The sequence below is a fragment of the Leptonychotes weddellii genome, chromosome 1 (assembly GCF_054177405.1).
Source record: "Leptonychotes weddellii isolate Sample4059 chromosome 1, ASM5417740v2, whole genome shotgun sequence".
NCBI lineage: Eukaryota > Metazoa > Chordata > Mammalia > Carnivora > Phocidae > Leptonychotes > Leptonychotes weddellii.
Window position 1 is genome coordinate 147328928 of NC_138369.1, and position 24265 is coordinate 147353192.

Sequence of the window (24265 nt, forward strand, 5' to 3'; positions counted from 1 at the left end):
AACAGTATTTCACACACTTCATTACATATTTCATTTAGTTCAAAATATTTTAAAATTTTTTGAGATTTCTTATTTGACCCATGTTTTATTTAGAAGAATTTGTTAATCTCCAAGTACTGGGGTATTTTCTAGTTATCTTTCTGTTATCAATTTCTAGTTTAATTCTGTTGTGGACTGACACCAGACATTCTGTGATTTCTATTCATTTAAATTTGTGGGTTTTTTTTTAAGATCTTATTTATTCATTTGAGACACAGAGATAGAGAGAGAGAGCATGAACAGGGAAAGGGGCAGAGGGAGAGGGAGAAGCAGGCTCCCCGCTGAGTCAGGAGCCCTTGTGGGGCTCCATCCCAGGACCCTGGGATCATGACCTGAGCCGAAGGCAGATATTTAACCATTCAAGTCACCCAGGCGCCCCTTAAATTTGTTAATGTGTGTTTTGTGGCTCAGAATGTGGTCCATTTTAATGAATGTTCCATGTGAGCTTGAGAATAATGTGCATTCTGTTGTTGTTGATTGAAGTAGTTTATAGATGTTCATTATATCTAGTTGACTGATGGTGGTGTTCAGTTCAACTCTATACATACTGATATTCTGCCTGTTGCATCTGTTCATTTCTGATGGAAAGGAACTGAGGTCTCCAACTATGAAAGTGGATTTCTCCTTGCAGTGCTTTCAGTTTGTGCATCACATCTTTTGACATTCTGTGTTTAGGCACATGGACATTAAGGATTATTATGTCTTCTTGGAGTATTGACCCATTTATCATTATGTAATGCCCGCTCTCTTTATCCTTCATAACTTAAATTCTGAAATCGTCTCTATCTGAACTTAATAAAGCAACTCTTGCCTTCTTTTAATTAGTGTTAAGATGGATTATCTTTGTATCTAATTACTTTTTAAATATATTTTCTTTTTTTAAAGTGAGTTTCTTCTAGACAATATCCTGTTGGGTTTTGTTCTTTCATCCACTCTGACAATCTTTGTCTTTTAATTAATATATTTAGACCATTGATGTTTAAAGTGATATCAATATAGTTGGATCAATGCCTACCATATTGGTGGCTGTTTTTCATTCATTGCCTTTGTTCTTAGATACTATTTTGTCTTTCACTCATTTTCTCCCTCTTTTTGGTTTCAAAATGAAGCATTTTATATGATCCCATTTTCTTTTCTTTATTAGCATATTGATTATACAATTATACTTTTTATTTTTCTTAGTGGTTTTCCTAGAGTTTGCACTATGCACTTAAAACTAATACAAGTCTGCTTTCAAATAACACTATACTGCTTCATAGGTAGTGTAATACCTTATAATAAAAAATATTCCTAATTCCTCCCTCCTGTTTTTTATATCATTGCTGTCATTCATTTCACTTATATATAAGCATATGTAATCATGTATGTGTATGTGTTTGTGTGTGTGTGGTGTATAAAATAGAAGACATTATTACTATTATTTTGAATAAAGTTCTCTTTTGGATCAATTAAGAATAAGAAAAATAAATTTTTTAATTTTACCTCACTTAATTTCTTCATCAGTGTGCTTTCATTCTTTATGTCAATCTGGCTTTCTAAACCTATATCATTTTACTTCTCTTTGAGGAACTTTTAACATTTCTTGCAAGACAGGTCTACTGGCAACAAATTTCCTCAATTTCATTTGAGAAAATCTTTATTTCTCCTTTACTTTTGAAAGATAATTTCACAAGGTCGCAGAATTCTAGGTTTGGTGTTTTGTTTTGTTTCTCTCAACACTTTATGTGTTTCACTACATTCTCTCCTTGTTTCCATGGTTTCTGAGAAGTAGGACATATTTCTTATCTCAGTCCTCTATAGGTGAAGTGTTGTTTTCCCTTTACTTCTTTCAAGATTTTTTTCTGTATCTTTGAGTTTTGGCAATTTGACTATGATATGCCTAGGCATAGTTTTTTGGCATTTATCCTGCTTGCTATCCTTTGAGCTTCCTGGATTTCTGGTTTGGTCTCTGACATTAATTTGCAGAAATTCTCATTCATGATTACTTCAAATATCTTTTCTATCCCTTTCTCTTCCTTACCCTTTTGATATTCCCATTATGCATATATTACAATGTTTATAGTTGCCCCACAGTTTTTGGATATTCTATTCTTTATTTTTTAGTCTCTTTCTCTTTGTGTTTTAGTTTTGATAGTGTTTACTGACATATCCTTAAGCTAAGAGAATCTTCCCTTAATTATATCAGTATACTAATGAATCCATCAAAGACCTTCTTCACTTTTGTTACAGTGTTTTTGATCTCTAGAATTTTTTTCCTTAGAATTTCCATCTTTCTGCTTACCTTACACATCTATTCCTGTATATTGTCCCTTTTTTTCGATTAGAAGCTTTAGCAAATTATTCACAGTTTTAAAAATTTCCCTGTCTGGTAATTCCAACATTCTTGCCATATCTGAGTCTGATTTTAGTGTTTGCTCAATTATTTCAAACTGTAGTTTTTTTTTTGTTTTTTTGTTTTGTTTTGTTTTGTTTTTCCTTTTTTTATGCTCAGTAGCTAGACATAATCTACTGGGCAAAAGAAGGGCCATAAATAGGTCCCATTACTAATGTGTTGCTAAGGCGTTGGGGGAGGGGAAATATTATATAGTTCTTTGATTAGATCTCAGTCTTTTAGTGATCCTGGGCCCCTAGACTATTAGCTTCATAAGTGAATGTCAATTCCTCCCCACTTTAGGCAGGACAGGGTGTCTGGGGTGTGGATGGGGAGATGGAGAGTTAGGGAGTGTGTCTCTTCCTTTACAAAGAAAGTTAGAGGGAGCTGGAGTTGAGTATTTTCCTTCCCCCAAGTCACTAAGGCTCTGATAAAACCTCAAAAGTTTCATCTCTAATAAGATAGTTTATTTTGATGGCAGGCCTTATAAAGAACAAAATGCTCCTAGTGTATTTCAGAATTTTTTTTTTTTTTCCTTTCCTCCGCCTGGAAGCCTAAGGGGATGGAATTTTTCTCTGATCTTCGATGTGGGGACCTGATTGAGCTTCTGGGAGTACAACTGAAAAAAGTGTGAGGACCTCCTATAATTAAGCACCTCCCAGAGTTTTTAAATCTCAGATTTGTCCACACTGAGCCTCCAGGAATTCATCAGTTACCATTCAGATTTTCCTACCCCAGTACTAGTTCCCATGGAGGTTTCTCTGAATCTGCCTGGCTGTCTCTCCAGTTTTGGAGGACAGTGGTTTGCCCTGTGACCTCACTTCTCTGACAAATTAAGAAGTCTTTTTGATTTTTCAGTTTCTTTAGTTTTTTACTTATTGTTAGGATGGAGTAACAGTTTCTAAGCTCTTTATATGACAGACTGGAAACTGGAAGTTCTACCTTAATTTTTTAAAATAATATGAAAAACATGTCTGTCTGCTTTTCAATATTTAGTAGCATACATGACATGAATACTTAAAACAATCTTGTATTTGGGAACAATATATTTAAAGTATTCTTCTTAAAATAACTATGTTTACATCTTCTTTTAAAGACTACTTTTCACAGTAGAATATATAGGCAATTTCAGAAAGACCACCAATAGAGGCTAGTTAACTGGGCAAGAGATTGCTGCCAAACTATAAATTAAATTGAAACACCAGAAGATAAAATACTTTTTTTATGTGTTGTCTCGCATACCAGCTCAGCACCTTCCTCACCATGTGACCATTTGGGGCCTCTATTCTTGAACATTGAATAATGACTTGGTGACACTTATATAAATTAACTGATATGCTATCCTTCTGTAATCTCTTATAAAACAGTTAAACAAAATACACACACACACACACACACACAGCTTTTAACTCAATTGATGGTCAATTTCAAAGCTCACCTTTCAGAATACAGTTGTGATTAACATTTTCTTTGGCTTATGTTCACATTCTCAGGAGCCATCAGCATTTCTTTCACGATTGATATTAGAGATTAGGAATATACATTTAGGGGGCGCTTGGGTGGCTCAGCCAGTTAAGCATCTGACTCAATTTCGGCTCAGGTCACGATCTCAGGGTTGTGAGATGGAGCCCTGTACTGGGGCTCCGTTTTGGGCATGGAGCCTGCTTACGATTCCCTCTCTGTCCCTCCCTTCCTCCTCCTCCTCTTCCCCCGCCTCCTCCTCCTCCTTCTCCTCTCTTCTTCTTCTTCTTCTTCTTCTTCTTCTTCTTCTTCTTCTCTCTCCCTCTCTCTCTCTCTCCCTCTCAAACAAACAAAAAAGAAAAGAATATGCATTTAGGATTTCATGTATTTCCTGAGTTCTTTATTCTTTTTGAGGAAAACTCATTTCTGTATAATTATTGAAAGTCTGGTTTTGGCATTAGCAGTTTTCCTTTAAAAATTTTTAGTATTTTTGAAACAAAGATTCTTTGAAGAGGGTATTAATTCCGTCAAAACTGTATGAAGTCCCTAGATATTAGATGAATATTTACAGATTATACATAACACATATACATGCAAATTTCCTTTTCCAGGGATACTTGTTACATGCTTGTTAAATAGGTTTTCATTATATGATCAGCCAAGGAGAGAATTAATGTTTGGATTGACTGATTATCCCAATTCCCTGGTTGTTGGGAAGGACTTGGCATATGTTTCCTCTCTAAATAAAATCATAACTGAGAGAGGGAGGATAAGACCCCAAAATGGACTTAGATAAGCAAAGTTTCAGCTAAAATTATAGTATTGGTTAGGATGCTTCTGATTGTAGTAAAAAGAAACCCTAACCAAAGTGGCAGAAAAATAAAGGTATTAGCTAAGAGAGGTGAAGGAAGGACCAAGCCTCTAAGATTAGTTGCTTCAGCACTAGCTCCATCATATCATCAAGAAGCCATGTACTTTACTTATCTCTTCTTGACCTTCCTAGATGAGAAGACTGGTTTCTGTGTGTAGTGAACAGAATGAATACTGCATGCTTCCTTTATCATATTCAATGGAGAGACAGAGTCTGACTTCATAATGTCCCTTTGACGAACAAAATGATAACTTTTTCAGAACCTATAATAACTATTTCCTCATATCTTATTGGTCATCTGTGTCATGTGCACATTTTTTAACTGATACCTGGCTAGTTGCATGAAACTACCTTTAGTCCAATATACCCTACTCCATAAACTAAGGTTCGTTCTTCAGATTGCATTGGTGCTATTCAATAGGTGAAGAATTGAATGAATAACAGGAAATCAATGCTGTTGTTACCTGCAAGTTCATTCTTCCACCATTACTATTTGCAGAAGTTTTCTGTCCTTCTATTTAGAATATCATTGCAGCCAACCTACAAGGAGAATCCTCTTATGTTGTTTATTGGGTAGAGTAATTGCAGAAAGAATGACAGTCTGAAGGGATGCATCAGACCCACTTTCTCAGTCACTCCATCAACTGTGTAATAAACATTAAAATAATGAATTTAAGAAGGAAAAGTAGCTTCATGACAGGTTTCCTAACCTTTATCCAAATAGTTTCCTATATGTATCTTTGTTTTAGAAATATTGCAGCTACACTTGATTGAAAATTGTCACTTTGGTTACAGTCTTGTAGTTCTGGAAGCCCCTATTGCAAAAGACCTCAATTCTGGTTTTCGGCTTCAAGTCTTATACCCTTATACCATGTTCCCTACCTATCTCAGTCTGCAGTATTTTTCTAAAAAAAAAAAAAAAAAGTCATGCTTCTCCCTTTCTTGAAGTTCACTGAGGCCTTCCATTTGCTTTCAAGCAATACTGAAGCAATATTGAAGACCCCCTGTGGTATGGCATCCAGTAGTATCATGTCCAGCTGATACTGGGTTACCCGAATCTCATTACATGATATGAAAAGAGAACTAAATAACACTGATATTGTCAATGCTGTTCTTCAATACAAGAGGTGAGATGGAGCTTCAAAATATAAATTCAGCTAGGTTTGAATAATAAATATGTATCAGCAAAATCTACACCTATGTGTTTATAGACATTGATGAAAAAATTTCATGTTCAGGTGATCAAGTATATGATGGTGACTTCTTCAACAGTCTTGAGAGAAATAACTGAAGAATTAACTTATGAGCTTTGAAAACTTAGAAACATAGATTTGTCTACATAAGACCAATATAAGTACAAAATAGGAAAAGACAGCCAGTTAGAAACTTCAGTAGTTTGTTGAAATATTCCAAGGGATAAAACACTTGAAGTACTTAATTTCAACGTATCCTTCCATGAAATTTATCATCTAAATTACTGGATTCATTATACAGGTTTACCTACATGTTACTATGTTGGACTACCTAAAACAATGGGCTATGTATTTTATGGTTCATTGGAGAGATTTTTAAAAGGATGTTTGGACTATATTCTATTTTCTCTTTATCTGTTAGCTGTAAAAACAAATTACCCATGAAAGAAGAAAACTCAATATTCAAAGTCTTTTCAGAACCAGTCTTTCCCTGTCTCTTCTTTCTTATATACTGGGTCTCTCTGCCTCGTTTTGCATATTTTTTAAAAGACTGAAACTCTCAATGCTTAAAAAAATTAGGGCACCTGGGTGGCTCAGTTGGTTAAGCGACTGCCTTCGGCTCAGGTCATGATCCTGGAGTCCCTGGATCGAGTCCCGCATCGGCCTCCCTGCTCGGCAGGGAGTCTGCTTCTCCGTCTGGCCCTCCCCCCTCTCATGTGCTCTCTTTCATTCTCTCTCTCTCAAATAAATAAATAAAATCTTTAAAAAAAATAAATAAATAAAGGACCAAATACAAAGAAAATAATTCTAATTTAGAGCAATTGTTGAATTGTTCATGAGAAATGCATTTACTTTAATACTTGGAACATTTTCCTTAACACAATAGTTTAAGGATTTCTCTTTTATTCTCATATACATTACTTGTTTTTGGTCTTAAAAGATCAATCACATTGTTTCTCATTTTACAATTACAGTTAAAGCATGGTGGTTTGCTTAAACAAACTGATTATGTATGTGCATGCGAATGTCTCATCTATGTGAATGTTCCAATGTAATGGACAGCAAATGGAATTTAGAAGCAAAGAAAACTGGGTGAGAGTGGCATGATTGACATGTTTGTTCTACTATGGATAATCAAGATTTAGAGTAATATGTTTATAATTAAAGAATACAATGGAGATCTAATATATATTTTAGAATTATAAAGACAAAAGATCTGATAACTGGGTATAATTTTAAAATATTGGGAGGAGACTAAAATAAATGTGGGGTGTAAGGTTAATTAGGTAAATTCTCAAACTTCAAATAGGAGAGTTCATAAATAATGTATAAAATTAGTAAATCAATAAAGGGGAGTAGTATATACTTGAAAACTCCAAACCAAAAAAGATTAAAAGTGTTTAATTTGTGGATTAGGACTGAGAGTCAGGGATGACGTGATTGGTAGTAGAACTGGCTACTTTTACACTTTTATTTTTTCACTCTTCTGAAATACTTTGAATTTTTTGAAAACTGTATTCTTTTATTAACTTTATAATAATTTTTAAATTAAAATTTGTGTGACTCCTGACTTAAGAACATTATGGAGGGACATGAGAGAGGGAGAAGGACAATTTTCCTTTCCATATTGTTTGCACTGTTTAAATTAAGGGAAAAAAAGAGGGACATCATAAAGTAATATTTTTAGCATTTAAAATATAACACTCCATATCAATATATTTAAGATTGCTCCTTCCTCCCCTATTTTACAATTTCTCTGTTTCCACTCTCACTTCCAATATCAAAATACTCCTGTGTGCCTTCAACTACCACCATACTTGGCATTTCATTTCCAGGACAAATAGCTACCCAATAGCTCTTTAAAAAAAAACAGTGCACAAGAGAAAGAATAATGTTACAGGAGTGAGAGAAGCAGGAAATATTCTATGTTTAAATCCTACTGTGTGCGATTTCCTAGGAGATGGTTAGTAACAATTTCAGAAATAGTGCTGCCTTCTTCCTTGCCTCTTTATTTTTTTTTCTTTCAGAATAAATTCTCACTCAAAAATATGTTCTTTTGGGAAACTGTACATAAAGTTTGATCAAAAGTCATCAGGAAAACCACTTTCCATTTTATTAGCTGAGCCAGTGTTACCCAAGTAAATAGCTCTCACTTTTTACAGAGAATTGCTTTTGCTGCCCCAATTACACTATCATAGATGCTTCTGGTGTTTGAAACCAAAACTGTTATTATTTAAACATTTGAAAAAGTAGTAACACTTTCAGCCTAAAATGATTGATATAAACACAGAGGAGAGGAAAACCAAAAGCTTGGGAATTGAATTAGGATGATCATTCAATAGGAAGAAAGAAAAGAAAGCTCAAGAATTTTTTTATGTTTTTAATATAGAAATTATTTGAAACTTGGAGTATGACTTATGTAACATACACAAGGTTTGGGATTGTAAATCATGGGGCCATATTCAAGTCCCATGTATGTCATCATTATGTAATACAACCTTACATTCTTGACTTCTTTATGTCCCTTTGTTTAGTTTTCTGAAAAAAAAAAAAAGAAACTAATGCATGTGCGTGATTTTAGAAAAAGAATTATATAAAATGGTAGGAACTCTTTTCTGTGCAAATAATTTCTAGGCCCACTCTAACTTCCCAGAAGAAATCATGGGTAAAATGTTCAAGTTTAATTCTTCTGATAGGTACCACTATTTTAAGGTGAAATAATGCATTTATATTTCTATTAATAGATGCATCAATATAGAAATATTGGTAGTCCAGACTAAAAGCACAGAATAGGGTGCACGTATATTACCTCCTATTTTTTCCCATCTACCCAACTCTTGATTTTATTATATATTTTAATTCTCTAAGGTTGTTTTCATTATTAGAAGTCACTTTTCCTTCCTCTTTATACCTTTTGGTTTTCCTTAGTTATATTTTTACATTGTCATGATTTATAATACTTGCATTAGCTGTTAGTGTTAAGGGTAAATGTGACCCTCCATTGAATTGTGTAACATGTGTTGCACTTTTTCCCAGCCCTGTGCAAATCCCTTCTGCCCATAAAGTTCACATGTTGCTGAAGTGGAAATTTTCTATGTATGCTAAAGGAACATGCATCTCTCTGTTCTTCTTCCTGGGAGCTTTCTCCTGAGCTACAGAGGCTCAGTCAGCCCATAGGGTAGCACTGAAGTGCTGGGATTTAACATCCCCAGGAACAACCCTCTGTCAATAAAATTGGGAATGGGTAGATAAATTATTCAAGGAGTTTATCCTTAAGGAAACAAGTTTGAAATGGGTTCTACGCCATTCTTCTGGTGGTTTCTAGAGGGATTCCACTTCCAGGTGGTCATAGCAGTGACCTTTTCAATAAGGCATTCTTGAATGTCTTTTCTCCTTTCACTGTCTCACTTGCTCTCTCATTTGCTCTTCTTGGGATCATGTCCCACATAAACTACCTTCAACCAGTTTTGTGTCAGGGTCTATTTTCCAAGATGTTAAAGAGAAAGAATGTTTTTAATGAAAGCTTTGCCTCTAAATCAGTTCTAAATATTGAAAACAAAATGCATATTCAACCAGAAATTCACACTTAGTATAGGACCAAATATTACTTATTGTTTATTATTGGAATTATAGATTAGGAAACACAATCTATTGATTAAAATAAATCTGAGAATTTTTTAACACCTAAAGTGCCATGAATCCCTTTAAAATATCTCTTATTTTCAAGTTGCAACATTCTAATAATCCTTTGTATGATATTTTTAAAATAAGGAGAATCCGATCTATTAAGTACTTTGCCTAAGGTCATCTAAAAGGTAACTAACGAAACCAAGAAGTAGAATACACCCAGTCTCTGTTTGTCCAGAGTTTATGTTTTCCTTTTCTTTTTCCTTTCTTTCCTTTTTTTTTTTTTGAGTTTTGGGTTTTGGTTTTCATTTAACTTATTTTGAGACACAAAGTTATAGTAACTTATAATTCTGGATTTTAAGTAATTTATGGTTCTGTGGAACCATAATTGTATATGCAGTCAGTTATGAAGTCTTTAAATTCACTATTTAAATTAGACTTGGGAACAACTTTCCGACCAGTTTCAAATGAGTGTAATTCTCTTTTTTTGTTGTTGTTATTATGTTCAGTTATCCAACATATAGTACATCATTAGTTTTTGATACAGTGTTCAGCGAATCATTAGTTGTGTATAACAAGACAGGAAACAACAAATGAGTGTAATTCTTACTCTTTATTAGGAAAACACCAACATATCTTCCTGACCCAAGGAGAAGGGGAAAAAAAATTCAGATGTAAAACATGACGGACAGCTATAGACATAGTTCTGCTCTCACAGTACATATGGTGCACATTTTGTTAAACCATTTGCTGCAAAAGCAGAGAAAAGTAGCAGTTTGTGTACAGGTTGATCCACTGTCCCATGTGTTGGTAGAGGGGACTTTAATCTAGACAGACTTTACCGGTAGAGGTGGTACCTGGAGCCTTATCTTACACACTTTTGTTTCTTTGAGGAAAGTTAAGTGGCCTGGCTTTTGTGCTTCTTCCTTCTGCTAGATTTTCTATGACAGTAAAATGTACTTGTAGAAAGGGGTATAGATTTTGTAAAAGAGAAAGGTAATATACTTTATGGCTCTATTACTTAGTAAAAATAAATTTAAAAATAACTTTAATTTCATTTTCTTCATAATTTTTATAAGTTGCAAGACAGCAGTAAATACCATTGCATTTTTTTATTCTTGAAGTAGAGTTGACATACAACAGTATATTAGTTTTAGGTGTACAGTATAGTGATTTGACAATTCTGTACATTACTCAGTGCTCACCATGTAAGTGTAGTCACCATCTGTCATCACACAAAGTTATTATAATATTATTGATTATATTCCCTATGCTGTACTTTTTATCTCCATGACTTATTTATTTTATAGCTGGAAGCTTTTACTCCTTAATCCCTTGCACCTTAACCCCGTGCCCATTCCCCCACTCCCCAACCTTCTGGCCAACTACCAGTTCTCTGTATTTAAGAGTCTGTTTTTTTGTTTGTTCATTTATTTTTGTATATTCCATATACAAGTGAAATCATATGATATCTGTCTTTCTCTTACTTATTTCACTTAGCATAATGCCCCTTCATGTTGTCACAAATGAAAAGATACACATGCACAAGGATTGAAAAATAATATTGTTAAGATGTCCATACTACCTAGAGCAGTCTACAGATATAATGCCATCCTGATCAAAATACCACTAGCTTTTTTCACAGAATTGAACAAAGAATCCTAAAATTTGTGTGGGACCACAGAAGACCTTGAATAGCCAAAACAAACATTTTTTTAAGATTTATCTGTGTTTATTTATTTATTTGAGAGAGAGAAAGCGCATGAGTGGGGGGAAGAGGAGAGAGAGAGGGACAAGCAGACTCCATGCTGAGCATGGAACCCACCCCTGGGCTCAATCCCACGACCTCAAGATCACGATTGGAGCCAAAATCAAGAGACGCTTACCCAACTGAACCACCCAGATGCCACAGTAGCCAAAACAATTTTAAGAATGAATGCCACTGCATTTCAAACCACACCAGGGCTGGGAACCCAGCACACTAAACTAGGGTTGACCCTGTTTTTCTCAAGGACAAGTCACAACAGGTACCATCCTCCTTTGAATAATATTGGCTTTTGAAATCAACAGCACATTAGTATCTAAGTCTTTTTATTGTAAACACTTACATGCTTGTTTCATACACTTATAAAGTATTTGAGGCCAGCCATCAGGCTAGCTTACATTTCATGAGTTCATTGCAATCTACAGAGTCAGGAATCAATTATATAGATTGTTAGACAAGGTCCACCCATCTCCCATATCTAGCTCCATTACATAAAACTTCATTCTGAGCTCAGAACTACAGAACATGTTCCTGCTCCTGAAATTTTTGTCTTCTTTGCTAGACATACCATGAATTGCCTTTATTAAGGGCTTTAAATGGGTGCTCACTGAACAAAAATTGTGTATATGTGTTATTCCATTTTAGAGGTATTTTTCATAATGTACAGGAAGTATAGAGTCTTTGGGAGAGTGACTTACTCAAGGTAAAACAACAAATTATTGTGTTATGCTTTGAGGATTTTATTATTTACTTGCTTTCTTCCTTTTTGATTGTGTCTTAAGGATCTCTTCCACAAATAATTCTTGAGCCTTTCTTTTACTAATAATGGAAAATCTTCATATTGCCTAATTTTCCATTTCATACATAATAAAGAAATAACTGAAACAATTGTTGATCTCTCATTTTGATTTTAACTATATTATGGACATATTGACAGTTAAATCTAGGATACCCTATTTCTGTTCAAATTATCTCACAGTTTTTTGGAACATAGAAATAAGAAGAAGGTAAGGTACAGGGAGAATAAATGACTTCTCCAAAGTCACAAAGCTTGGCAGAGGCAGAATTGAAACTGTCTTCTTTGTTGTTCTTATGAAATACCCCAAACATATGTATAGTAATATATGTAAAAATAAAATAGTCATATTCCCACTATGTATTTTAATAAGACCTAGCATTTTTGGCCATATTTGATTTCATTTTAGAGAAATGCTATATTATAAATGGCATTAAAGTCCTGTAGGAAGCTCTATCAAATTCCATTCATATCCCTTTCTTCCCCATTCCTACTAGTACCAGATCTCTTAAATTTGGTGTTTATTACCAGGGCATATTACCTTTAAAATAATTAATATTCTTTTAAATAATAACAATTTCCACATTCTTTTTAATTTTGCCTCTGATTTTATTCATACACTTAACACCATAGGACATCAGCAAATTTAACTCCCTGTTAAACAGCGCTTACTATGTTTGCTTTTACTTTTTCTTTTTGCTATTTTAGCCAAAAAATTAATCTCATATGCAATGTTCAATTAAATTTACTCCATAACACTCTCAGTATAAGCTAAATATTAAATTACTGTTGTATTGGACTCTAAAAATCTTGATTCTCTTATTTCAACTATTTCAATGATAGTAAAACTTATTTCTTATACCAATAATTTCTTATATCTGTCTTCATCTTTCCTCTATAATTTTCTATTATCAAATCAAGTTTAATCTAAAAATGGGATTTAACATGCCCTGATTCTTTTTAGTCATTCCTTTTTCATTTTTTACTACTATTTTGAATGTTCTTACTGTTACATTCATGCTAACATTTAGGACATACTCTTATATCCCCACACTTCTATTGATACTCCCCACACTTCTGTTGATACTATATCTATCTGAATCATGCTTTCGTCTTAGCTCTGGTTAGAAATACTTCCACCCATTGCTATGTTATTGTAAGGAAAAATTACAAATAATCAAATAATTTGGGAACTCGGGGTCTGATTTTATATTCAGAAGAATATTTATCTAAACTGATCTTGCAAAGTATTGTAGTGGGCTGTTAGCCAGGTCTCAGTGGCATACTACCAACTCTACTAGAAATGCTCTGACCTGTGCTTTGACTTACTTGCTTGAATTATACCCAAAGATATATTTCCTCCTCCTGAAAGAGTAGAGAAATTTTATAAACTCACTAGTTCTTTGAGCACGTTTGAGTAATCCTTCAGCAACCTAAAAACAGTCTCCTTTCAAGACCACTGCACATGCACTAAATGACAAAGTACCGAAATATATACCCATACCTCCAAATACTTAATCTAGTGTTCATGATATTTAATTTTTCTCTTCAGTTACATTCAGTGTAAAAGAGTAGATAGATGATAGATAACATAGGTATTAGTTAAAGAAACCTGAGTGACAATCATATCCTAAGTTACTTCTGCTACTATCATGATTGTGTTATAGAATGAAGAATCTGAAAAAATAAAGCATAAATCTAATGACTATCAACAGTGAATATTAGCTGTCCTAAATTTCTGGGTTCCTCCAGGAAAATGTCTAACTATTGAGTTATTTTAGTCCTTTATTAGAAAAGCAGAAATATTGCTTTAGCTGGTAATATATGTTTTCTAGATATTCTAAACAAACTAAAAACCAAACCAAACCAAACAAACAAGGCTGTTTTTCTAGTCCTAAGGCTTTTTTGTTAATGGTAGCACTTTGTAGAAATCAAAAGCAAAATTATTTTTAAATACTGAAACTGAAATTATAACAGAGGAAAGCCCTAATCCCATCTTTGTGGTAGGATAATGTATCGGGGTCAGATGGGGAAGGAGTATAAAATCTTGTGTGGTGAGTCTTATCTGCAGACTGAAGATCCACACACTGCACTGATGATTCTAAATGAGAAATAGTATCTCAAGTCATTAGAGTCTCAGTTGACAAGGGAAAACAGCTGTGTCTTATTTATTAAGAAATAAGATTACAAATGTTAAAAATAACAACACTGAGGCAGTTGCCAGCATTGGGTTGGGTCACATTATTTTTTTGCTCTCTTGTCAAATTAGCCAGGAGGCCACCTCCAGCACCAGGAGGCAAAATGATATTATACATACCTCAAAAAGGAGACGGTGGAGACAAGGAAGCCTCTGTGGTATTTAGCTAAGTAGCATTCACGTAATTGGATCTGGGGACTGTCAACACTAATGCACTCAATGACAGAAGGTTGTGGAGGCCCATCTGTGCTGGCCTACTGAGTTGATCAGATCAAGGAAACTGCTGGTCAGTTTTCTGAGAGTGACTCAGAGCCAAAAATTAGGTTGCTGAAAATTTCCATCCATCTAATATGTAGACAGAAGGAAATCTGCTGCTGTATGAATGAAAATAAGTGTATTAAGTATATTGAGAGTGTGTCTTAAATTACATGTAATTTTTAACTCATTGTTTTGTCAAAAATATGTTCTCTACCTAAAATTTTTGCAATGTACTTATTTATTCACTTTTGGATGAACTTTTTTCATATTCTGATTCCCTAATCTTTTGTCTTTTCAATGATACAACACAGCAAAGTTACAGTTTAAACCCATAATCAGACAGCCTAGACTTACATCAATTATAGTAACCCCTATGTCCTTTTGAAATATGTTTAGCTTCTCTGTGCCATAGTGTCATCTTTAAAACAGGGATCATAAAATTTTTTGCATGAAATACTGTGTGTGTATGTCATATGAAATACTTTGTAGCATTTCTGGCACATATTACAAGATTCATTCACACAAATGCAGACATTGTTATTAGTTAGAGTGTTTGGGAAAAAAATATGTCAGATCTGATTTTGCCCCATCTAGCTTTTATGATCTTTCTGATGAAGTTAGGTAAAGAAATAGGGCTGTATACTCATGATCTCCTTCATACAAATAAATGGGTTCTGTACCATTCTCTGAGATAGTGGGCTCATCAGGAATAATTATCATTAGCTAAGGAACAATGTTAATTCTTCATACTCTTTTCTCTGTGTAATTTTTATTTGTCCTGTTATTGTTACTGCCTTACATACCTTTATGTTATCTTAAGTTCTCATGCTGACTTTCTTCTTTATCTTTCCTTGAAACCTACTCTCAGAACTTAAATTATCCTAAAGTAGATATGACCAGTAATAGTGTAAATTTCACAAAGTTACTGGCCCTTTAAGACTGTATAAAGGGTCAAATTGAAAGGATGCAATTGAGAGGACAGTCAGGTGTCTGTTACAGGATGTCACAAATTCTGCAGGGTATAAGACTGCTCTCCCTCCGCTGCTTGCCTCTGACTGACTTACCACAGGGACTGTACCTACTAGTTAGGCAGCTTTGTGAGAATAGATTAGAAGCTTCTCCTTGCTGCAGGGTGGATAGCTGGCTAACTCTTAAGAAGAAGAAAGGGAAAGGTATAAGAGAGATTGTTTCTTTACTCCTTTTAGAGTGATGTGCTTTGCTAACTCCTTCAGAGATCTGAGGGGATATTTATAATTAGATACCATATCACTCATTTAATTCCCTTTATATCCTCTTGTATAATAGCTACTTTGGAGAGGTGAGTCTTATTATTTTCCATAATTTAATTTATTTTCACTCTGTCATTCCTGAGCACAACTTGATAAAGCTCCTTTAGTTCAGAATATGTTTTCTTACCAGTGAATAAAAATAATTCAACAAATGGGAACAGATATTTGTAGGTCCTCTTCCATCTTCCCATCAACTTTCCCCTCAAAAACTCTCATTATGAGCTCAGGCCAATGTGGGGATTCCTTCATGCTCAGGCTACCTGGGTGGAAGTTTAACCCCACTGATTATTTTATGTTGCTCAGAGCACTCTGCCCTACCCTTAGCAGATATTAAGATATCTTGATGTTGCCATACCTCAGAAATCACTTATTTGAATTCGCATGGATTTTGTTAACTAACTAGAAAGGACAAAATCAAGAAGAGTGTCTTGCATCTAGTTACTATTTTAAGTAAATGACATGACATATAGTGCAAAAAATGTCAAAGAGGAAAGGATTTATTGCTCAGTTCACCTAATCACCTTATCATATGAGCAAATTGAGGCTTAGAGTGCTTAAAATAAAATTAAGGACCTTTTTTTTTTTTTTTTAAACTTAGGACAAGAGACTGGTTTGAAAAAAAAGTAAGTAAATGAGTAGAATAATGAATGAATACCAGTTATGTTGCACTATTACATTCCTTTAGGAGTTTGAATTAGATCATCTCCCTCTTTTTGATTATTTTGTCTTAATCAGTACATTCCTCTTTTCCAGATGAGTTTCACTGGGAATAAATTATCCATGGAACTCATGTGTATATAGTAGCTAAATCTCTATTCAGTTAATTCAGATGACTTCTACTCAGACATCGGATGTCAAATTAGGTCAGGTGAGTAATAATTAGATCTAATTAGCTTTCCCACAAGCTGTTAATTCCCTTACCTGGAGCCAAATAGAAGACTGGTGATAGTTTAACTGCCTGTGTGAATGTATAGTGTCAGCATGAGGAGCAACAATCTTCTTTGCCACTGAAACAGGAAAATATAAAATTTGTTTTTTATTATTGCCAAATAACATTGAAACAACCAACCTGGATTTGATTCCTTGGTACTAGTAACAAAAATATGTGTGACAGTTTCTGTACCATGTTCCCCCTTTAAAGGACAGTATATAAAAATAAAATTTAGAGTAATTTATAATCAAGGATTTATTTTTCTGGACATGATGGGTTTTTGCAATATAAAAAGCAATAGGGCTTATAAGTGATATAAATGAGACAAAAGTCATTCAGAACATATTTAGTGTAAGGAACTAATCCCAGTTGCATTTGTCAGAAAAAAAGTAACCTTTTGACAAAACCTGCCATATTACTTTACACGTATTATCAATTGTTCCCAATTGGATTTAAAAAAAAAAAAGAAAGAAAGAAAAAGGTAGAGGGTATGGAACTTTAGAAAGACGATGGGACACTACATCAAAAACTAATGATGTAATGTATGGTGATTAACATAACATAATAAAATAAAAATAAATAAATAAATAAAACCTAAAAAAATAAGAAAGATGATGAGAATCTTGATTAATTGAAATAGAAGAAAGGCTTACCAACTAACCACACATGATTTCGTCTACTGCTAGTTCCTTAGTTTTTTATTCCAAATTTTAAATTTCAGCTTGGTTTAGGTCAAATATATATTCCTGAAAAATCAGCTAAGAAAAAAAAAAAAAAAGCAGAGTTATGATCATTGTGATCCTACCTATCACTATAAAGTCTATTCCCAGACAGGGGAGGTAGGTTATTTTGAAGTAGATAGCTACCCCGAGAGAAGTCTATCTCAACCGCCCTGGTTATATTTAACTGTGATAGGAAGGGCAACATCTGGAAATGAAATGTAGCCTGGGATAATTAAGAGTCATTGCAAAACTAGTTTTGATCTCACTAACTTGAGTTTTCCCTCAGATCAAATCTGAAACCAAATCTGGACAGCCTTTTATTAAATTTTAATGATGTGGTTTTTGTATTAAAAATATGATGCCAATCATATCCCTATGTGTATACTTGAGCATAAGATTCTGTGTTTGATAACTCTATTAGGTAGTGCTGGGATTATACCAAAGAGCAAACAGTTCTTATATTTTAGTTGTTTACCACTATACACATTTCACTCATAGGTTTGAGAGTTTGGTTGGGCTTGGGACCAGATCATTTGCACAGTCAGTGACTCATGGCAAGGGAGAAGGGGAAAGAGAGTTATAATTTATCACAATAGAAAAAATAAACTGATTGAAAAGCAGTTTTCTGTATTTACCAGGAACCATAATTTTAATGGAATGCTATTCAAAGGTATAAAATGTTCAGCTGAAAGACACAATTAATTATAAAGAACTGATAAAAAAACAAATTATGACATTTACCTTTATAAAATAATATAAAATCAGCCTCTAGTAAACAAAGCAGCAAAATCTTGGGTAATTACAGTTTTTTTTATTAGTCTTCTCATTTGTGTTTTTGTAGAACATCATTGATTTATACTGAGACATTTTAAGACTCATTGTTTTCTGCTATAAGAAATGTGTTTAATAATTACTGCAAGTTCCTCATTATGAGGATATTTGGAGAAATACACTTCTGTCATAATACCATTAATAGTTACTCTTTCCTTGAGTAATTTGTGTGATTTTTTATCATTAAACTCTCTAAAGTTATTTTACTGATCTGGTCTTCCTATTTGGATTGCTGCTAAAAATTCAGAGATAAATTAATGTCCCACATCTAGAAAATGTATAAGATTTCACTGTATTTATTTCTGTTTTAGATGAATCCTCATCTCTTTTCTATTACTGTTCATCTAGTTTACCTATTTTCTTTTTCAGTTAGTTTTCATTAAACTTCCTTGCTTTATTTCAAGCATCACTGTAAGTTGATCATGTCTAGATCATGACAGAATATACATAAACAAATACAAAACATGACACACCTTTGGACAACTTGATTGATCTCCTTGGACCAGCTCTCTCATTTTCACAGCAAGGAGTTTAAACTACATTGATTTGTTTAGCCCATTTGAGGTTTAATATGTTATTAGGGATAGAGTCCAACAATGATGGGGGCCAACATGAAACTATTGAGATAAGGGAACCATTTAGTTACTGCATATTTTTTTTAATTTTACACATTTATTTGAAAAAAAGAGAGAGAGAGCACAAACAGGGGGAGCAGCAGGCAGAGGAAGAAGCAGGCTCCCCACTGAGCAAGGAGCCCCATGCGGGACTCAATCCCAGGACCCTGGGATCATGACCCATGACTAGAGCCGAAGGCAGACACTTAACAGACTGAGCCACCCACGCACCCTTAGTTAGTGCATATTTTAATTGACATATTGGAAGTGGTAAAAACATAAAATGAATCAACCAGTAGTGCCTGCTCAGGAAAATAAACCACACAAGGAGGTAACTTAAAACCCAAAATAGAGTTTGGCAGATATTGTTAGATATCATAAATTGAACAATTAAGAGGCAGAACTACTCAAAATAGCATTTTTACTGTAATACTGAAATCCTTATGTGTGTGAAACTGTGCCCAGTCACAAAATTCTCTTAGAAGAGTTCAGATCCAACCACCCTTCGACATTCCATTTAACATGGAGATCAACCCTTATGCAGTACTCTGAACAATTCAAAACTCTTTTGTAAGAAACCTCATAAGTATCAAGCCTTCTGCATCACTGAGTAGGTTAAATGGCTCCTCTCAGAAGGAAGATTGGGAGCCAGGACCCTTATATTTCTTAACAGTCAGTTCTCTCTATTAGATGTCTTTTTGAATCTATTGAAGAGGCAGTCTGCATAACAGGCACATTTCAGAGATCTCAAACTTAGAAAAGTTGTCATCTTCCTCAGTTTATGTCAATTTCCATCAGGAAAAGCTGACAGGATGCTACTCATTATATAACTGGGTACAGTTACTCACTGCTGTGAGCACTCCTTTTAAATGCCCATCTCTGAGCATCTGCCATCTAAACTTTTTTGGATTTAGGCAAAGAAACTTTTGTTCCCTTATATTTGAATACATAATAAATCAACTTTTAATCGAATAAGTATTGACTCTATTGAGGCTGAAGATCTAGAGCTTTCAGCACACCTACTAATTTGTATTATTTAAATTCTTTTAGTTTTCCATTTTTACTAATTTTTAAACAAAATGATAGGAGTAAAATGTTTTAACAGCGTCAAAGAATTGTCCTATAACATACATTTCTGTACACCTAGCAAAGGTGTGTAAGCTGAACTGCTGGCTAATAGGAACCATTGTCTCTCAGAAGCCTACTGATGTAGTTACTTATCAGAGGTACCTTAGAGGTTACACTGTAGAGTGTGAAAGTCTGAGCATACTTTGTGGTTAAGACCAGCTTTCACTTGAACATGTCAACATTTGAGTTACCTTTTGAAGTTTTCTTAACCAGAGGTATAGATTTGGAAGACCTGGGGTCCCAGATTGGTGATAAAGCAAGACTGTAGTGTTTTGTTTTTTTCTGTTGTGAACTTAAAGAGACATTATAATAAGTTTTGTTAAATTTTGGATGTATCATTAGCACCAAGATTTTTAACCATATCAATAACTATTAATACATTTACTATCTTGTATAATGAGTGTACAAACTCTGGTAAATGTCACTTCTCCTAATTGGTCACATAACTACTCTGCAATATAATGTAGAGTTTGGGAGTACAAATCTAGGAGCCACGCTTTTCTTGTTCCAATCTAAATTTTGCCATTTATTTATTGGCTGTGTGACCTTAAGGAAATTACATAACCTCACTCTTTCTCAATTTTCACATTGACAAATGATATCAGTGATAGTAATGATACTACTGACTGGGTAGGCATGGAGAGTAAATAAGTTAATGATGTTTTATCAAAAGGAAAATGGTCTAAATATCAAAATCAGAATATCTATTATTCAAAAATTTGGCACTAAAATTTGGCACTAAGGACAAAATTTGTACAAAGTTCAGCTGAGAGTTTCTCAAAATATATGTTAAAGATGGTCTGGGAAGATGGTGGAGTAAGTAGCCCCAGGAATCTGTCTCTCCACCTAGCCAATAATTGCACTAGCAGAATCTGTCTGATGTAACTATTTTGGAACTCTGGGGTCTGTTGAAGGCTTGCAACTTTCAGGAAAAGACTTGGACAGTAAATTGTGGTTAATTTTAGTCAACTTCACCTCTTATCACAGTAGCACTTACCCATCCACCATCCCCAGCTATCCAGTAAGCAGCTGTGCCCATGTTCCTGGAATAGCTTTCACACAGTTTGTGGGAGTGAGAATGGGGAAAAAGGACCCTGACTTCTAAATTTGGGGGATCTCTGCTTTGATTATTAATTGTTGCTTCTAGTTACAGAGGTATAGACAGAGCTGGATCTCCTTTCATTGTTGTAAGACCTACCCTTACCTTCTCTGGCAGAAGTGACTCCAGGGGATCTAAAAGGGTCTTCTTCATTTTCTGTTTGCCCCCCTTTTAGGAACTAGACATTAAAGACAAGGACATTAAAAAACAGTTGCATATACAGGGTAAATTAGAAAGTAATTGTGCATACCTAGGGGAAGGCTCAGTAAAAACCCAAGAAGACCTTACACTTATACTTATGGCTGACCTTCAGCACAGAGACAGCCTACAGCAATTAAAAACAAAACAACACACACACACACACACACAAAACCACAAGGCATATAAATAAACAGGAAAATATGGTCCATTCAAGGAAAAACAATAAATAAAATATCCTTGAAAAAGACCTAATGGCATATATACTAGACAAAAAAAAATTTTTTAAGATTTTTTTTTATTTATTTGACAGAGAGAGAGCGAGAGAGGGAACACAAGCAGGGGAAATGGGAGAGGGAGAAGCAGGCTTCCCACCAAGCAGGAAGCCCAATGCGGGGCTCCATCCCAGGACTCTGGGATCATGACCTGAGTCCAAGGCAGATGCTTAACAACTGAGCCAACCAGGCACCCCTAGACAAAAATTTTTAAACAACTATTTTAAAGAGAAAGAACTAAAGGTACATGTGGAGAAAGTCAAGAAAGTAATGTATGTACAAAATGTAAATATCAATAAAGAAATAGAAAACCTAAAAAAAGAAACAAAAAAAAAAGAATTTCTGGAGCTTAAAAGTACAATAATAATGAAGAAAATCACTAGAGGGACTCATTCAAAGGCAGATTGAGCAGGCAGAAGAATCAGTGAACTAAAAGATAGGATAGTGGATATTATCAAGTCTGAGGAACAGATAGAAAAAAGACTGAATAAACGTGAATGGAGCCTAAGGGACCTGTGGTCACCATCAAACAGACCAACATATGCAAGAGAACAAAGACAGGAGCAAAGATACTATTGAAGAAATAATGGCTGAAAACTTTCCAAATTTGTTTAAAGACATGGATATGAACTTGAATTGAAGAAGATCCATGAATTCTATAAATGATGAACTCAAATAGACCCACACTGAGACACATTATAATCAAATGCTCAAAAGACAGACTCTTGAAAGCAGTAAGAGAGAAATGGTTATTGTCACATACAAGGAAGGTTCAATAAGATTATAAGTAGATTTCTCATCAGAAACTTTGGAAGCCAGAAGACCGTGGGTGATACATTCCAAGTACTAAAAGATAAGGCTTTCAAACAAGAATCCTATAACCAGCAAAACTGTCTTTCAAGAGCGAGGGAAAATATACTTCTAGGTAAACACAGCTGAAGGAGTTTGTGATCACTAGACCTTCCCTGTAAAAGAACGCTTAAGGGAGTCCTGAAAGGTGAAATGAAAGAATACTGGACCTAATTTAAAACCATATGGAGAAATAAAAATCTGAATAAAGTTAAATTCATAGGCAATTATAAAACCTAATGTAACAATGGTTTGTAACTGTTACTTTCTATTTTCTTCATGACATAAGAAACTAATACCTTTAATGAAAAAAAATTAGTTAAAAGCTGGTGTTACTGTAACTTTGGTTTATAATTCCAAATTCTGTTTTCTCTATAAGTTAAGAAACTAGCACATTTTTAAAAAAGTTTTATTTATTTAAGTAATCTCTACACCCAACCTGGGGCTCGAACTCTGAACCCAAGATCAAGAGTTGCATGCTCTTCTGATTAAGCCAGGCAAGCACCCCAGAAACTAGCACATTTAGAAAATATTAGTTTATGTTTTGGGGCACACAATGTATAAAGATGAAATTTTTTGTCATCAACAGCTAAAAGGGGTGGGGACAGAGCTGTAAAGGAACAGGTTTTTTGTATGTTATTGAAGTTAAGCTGGTATAAATTCAAATTAGAATGTTACAACTTTAGGATGTTAAATAGAATATCCATAACAACCATAATGAATATAGCTACAGAATATACACAAAAGGAGAAGAGAAAGGAATTTAAACATTGTATTACAAATATTCAAGCAAACACAGAAGAATACAGTACTGCAGGAAATGAGGGACATTTTTTTTCTATATGCCTTCTGTAAGGCATATAGAAAAAAAATAGCACAGTGACAGAAATAAATCCATAATTAAAGTGTAAATGGATTAAACTCTAAACTCAAAAGACTGAGATTGGCAGAATGGATAAAAACACATGAGACAACTGTTTACTGTCTATAAGAGACTCATTTTAGATCCAAAGACACAAAAAGGTTGAAAGAGAAAGGATGAAAAAAGATACTCTACGTAAATAGTAACCAAAAGAGAAGAGGGGTGGCTATATTACTATTAGACAAAATAGTCTTTAAATAAAAAACGGTTACAAGAAACAAGAACATTATGTATTAATAAAAGTTTCAATATAGCAAGAGGATGTAACAATTATAAATATTTATGCACCTAATGACAGACAGACCATCAAAATATATGAAGCAAAAATTGAGAGCACTGAGGGAGAAACAGATAGTTCTACAATAATAGTTGGAGACTTCAATACCCCACACCCGATAATGGATAGAATAACCAAACAGATGATAAGCAAGGAAACAGAGGACCTAAACATCACGATAAGCCAACTAAAATATAACAGACATAAACAGAACACTCTACCCAGCAACAACAGAATATGCATTCTTCTCAAAAGCACATGGGGCATTTTCCAGGATAGACCATACATTAAGCCACAAATTAAGTCTCAATGTAATTTAAAAGATAGATACCATAGTAAGTATCTTCTTTGACTATAATGGGATGAAGATAGGAATCAACAACAAAAGGAAAACTAGAAAACTCATAAAATCATGGAAAATAACACACTTTTAAACAATCAATGGATCAAAGAAGAGATCACAAGAAAAATTAGGAAGTACTTACAGATGAATAAAAATGGAAACACAACATACCAAAACCACATTTACCCCAGTAAATGTGATGCAAAAGG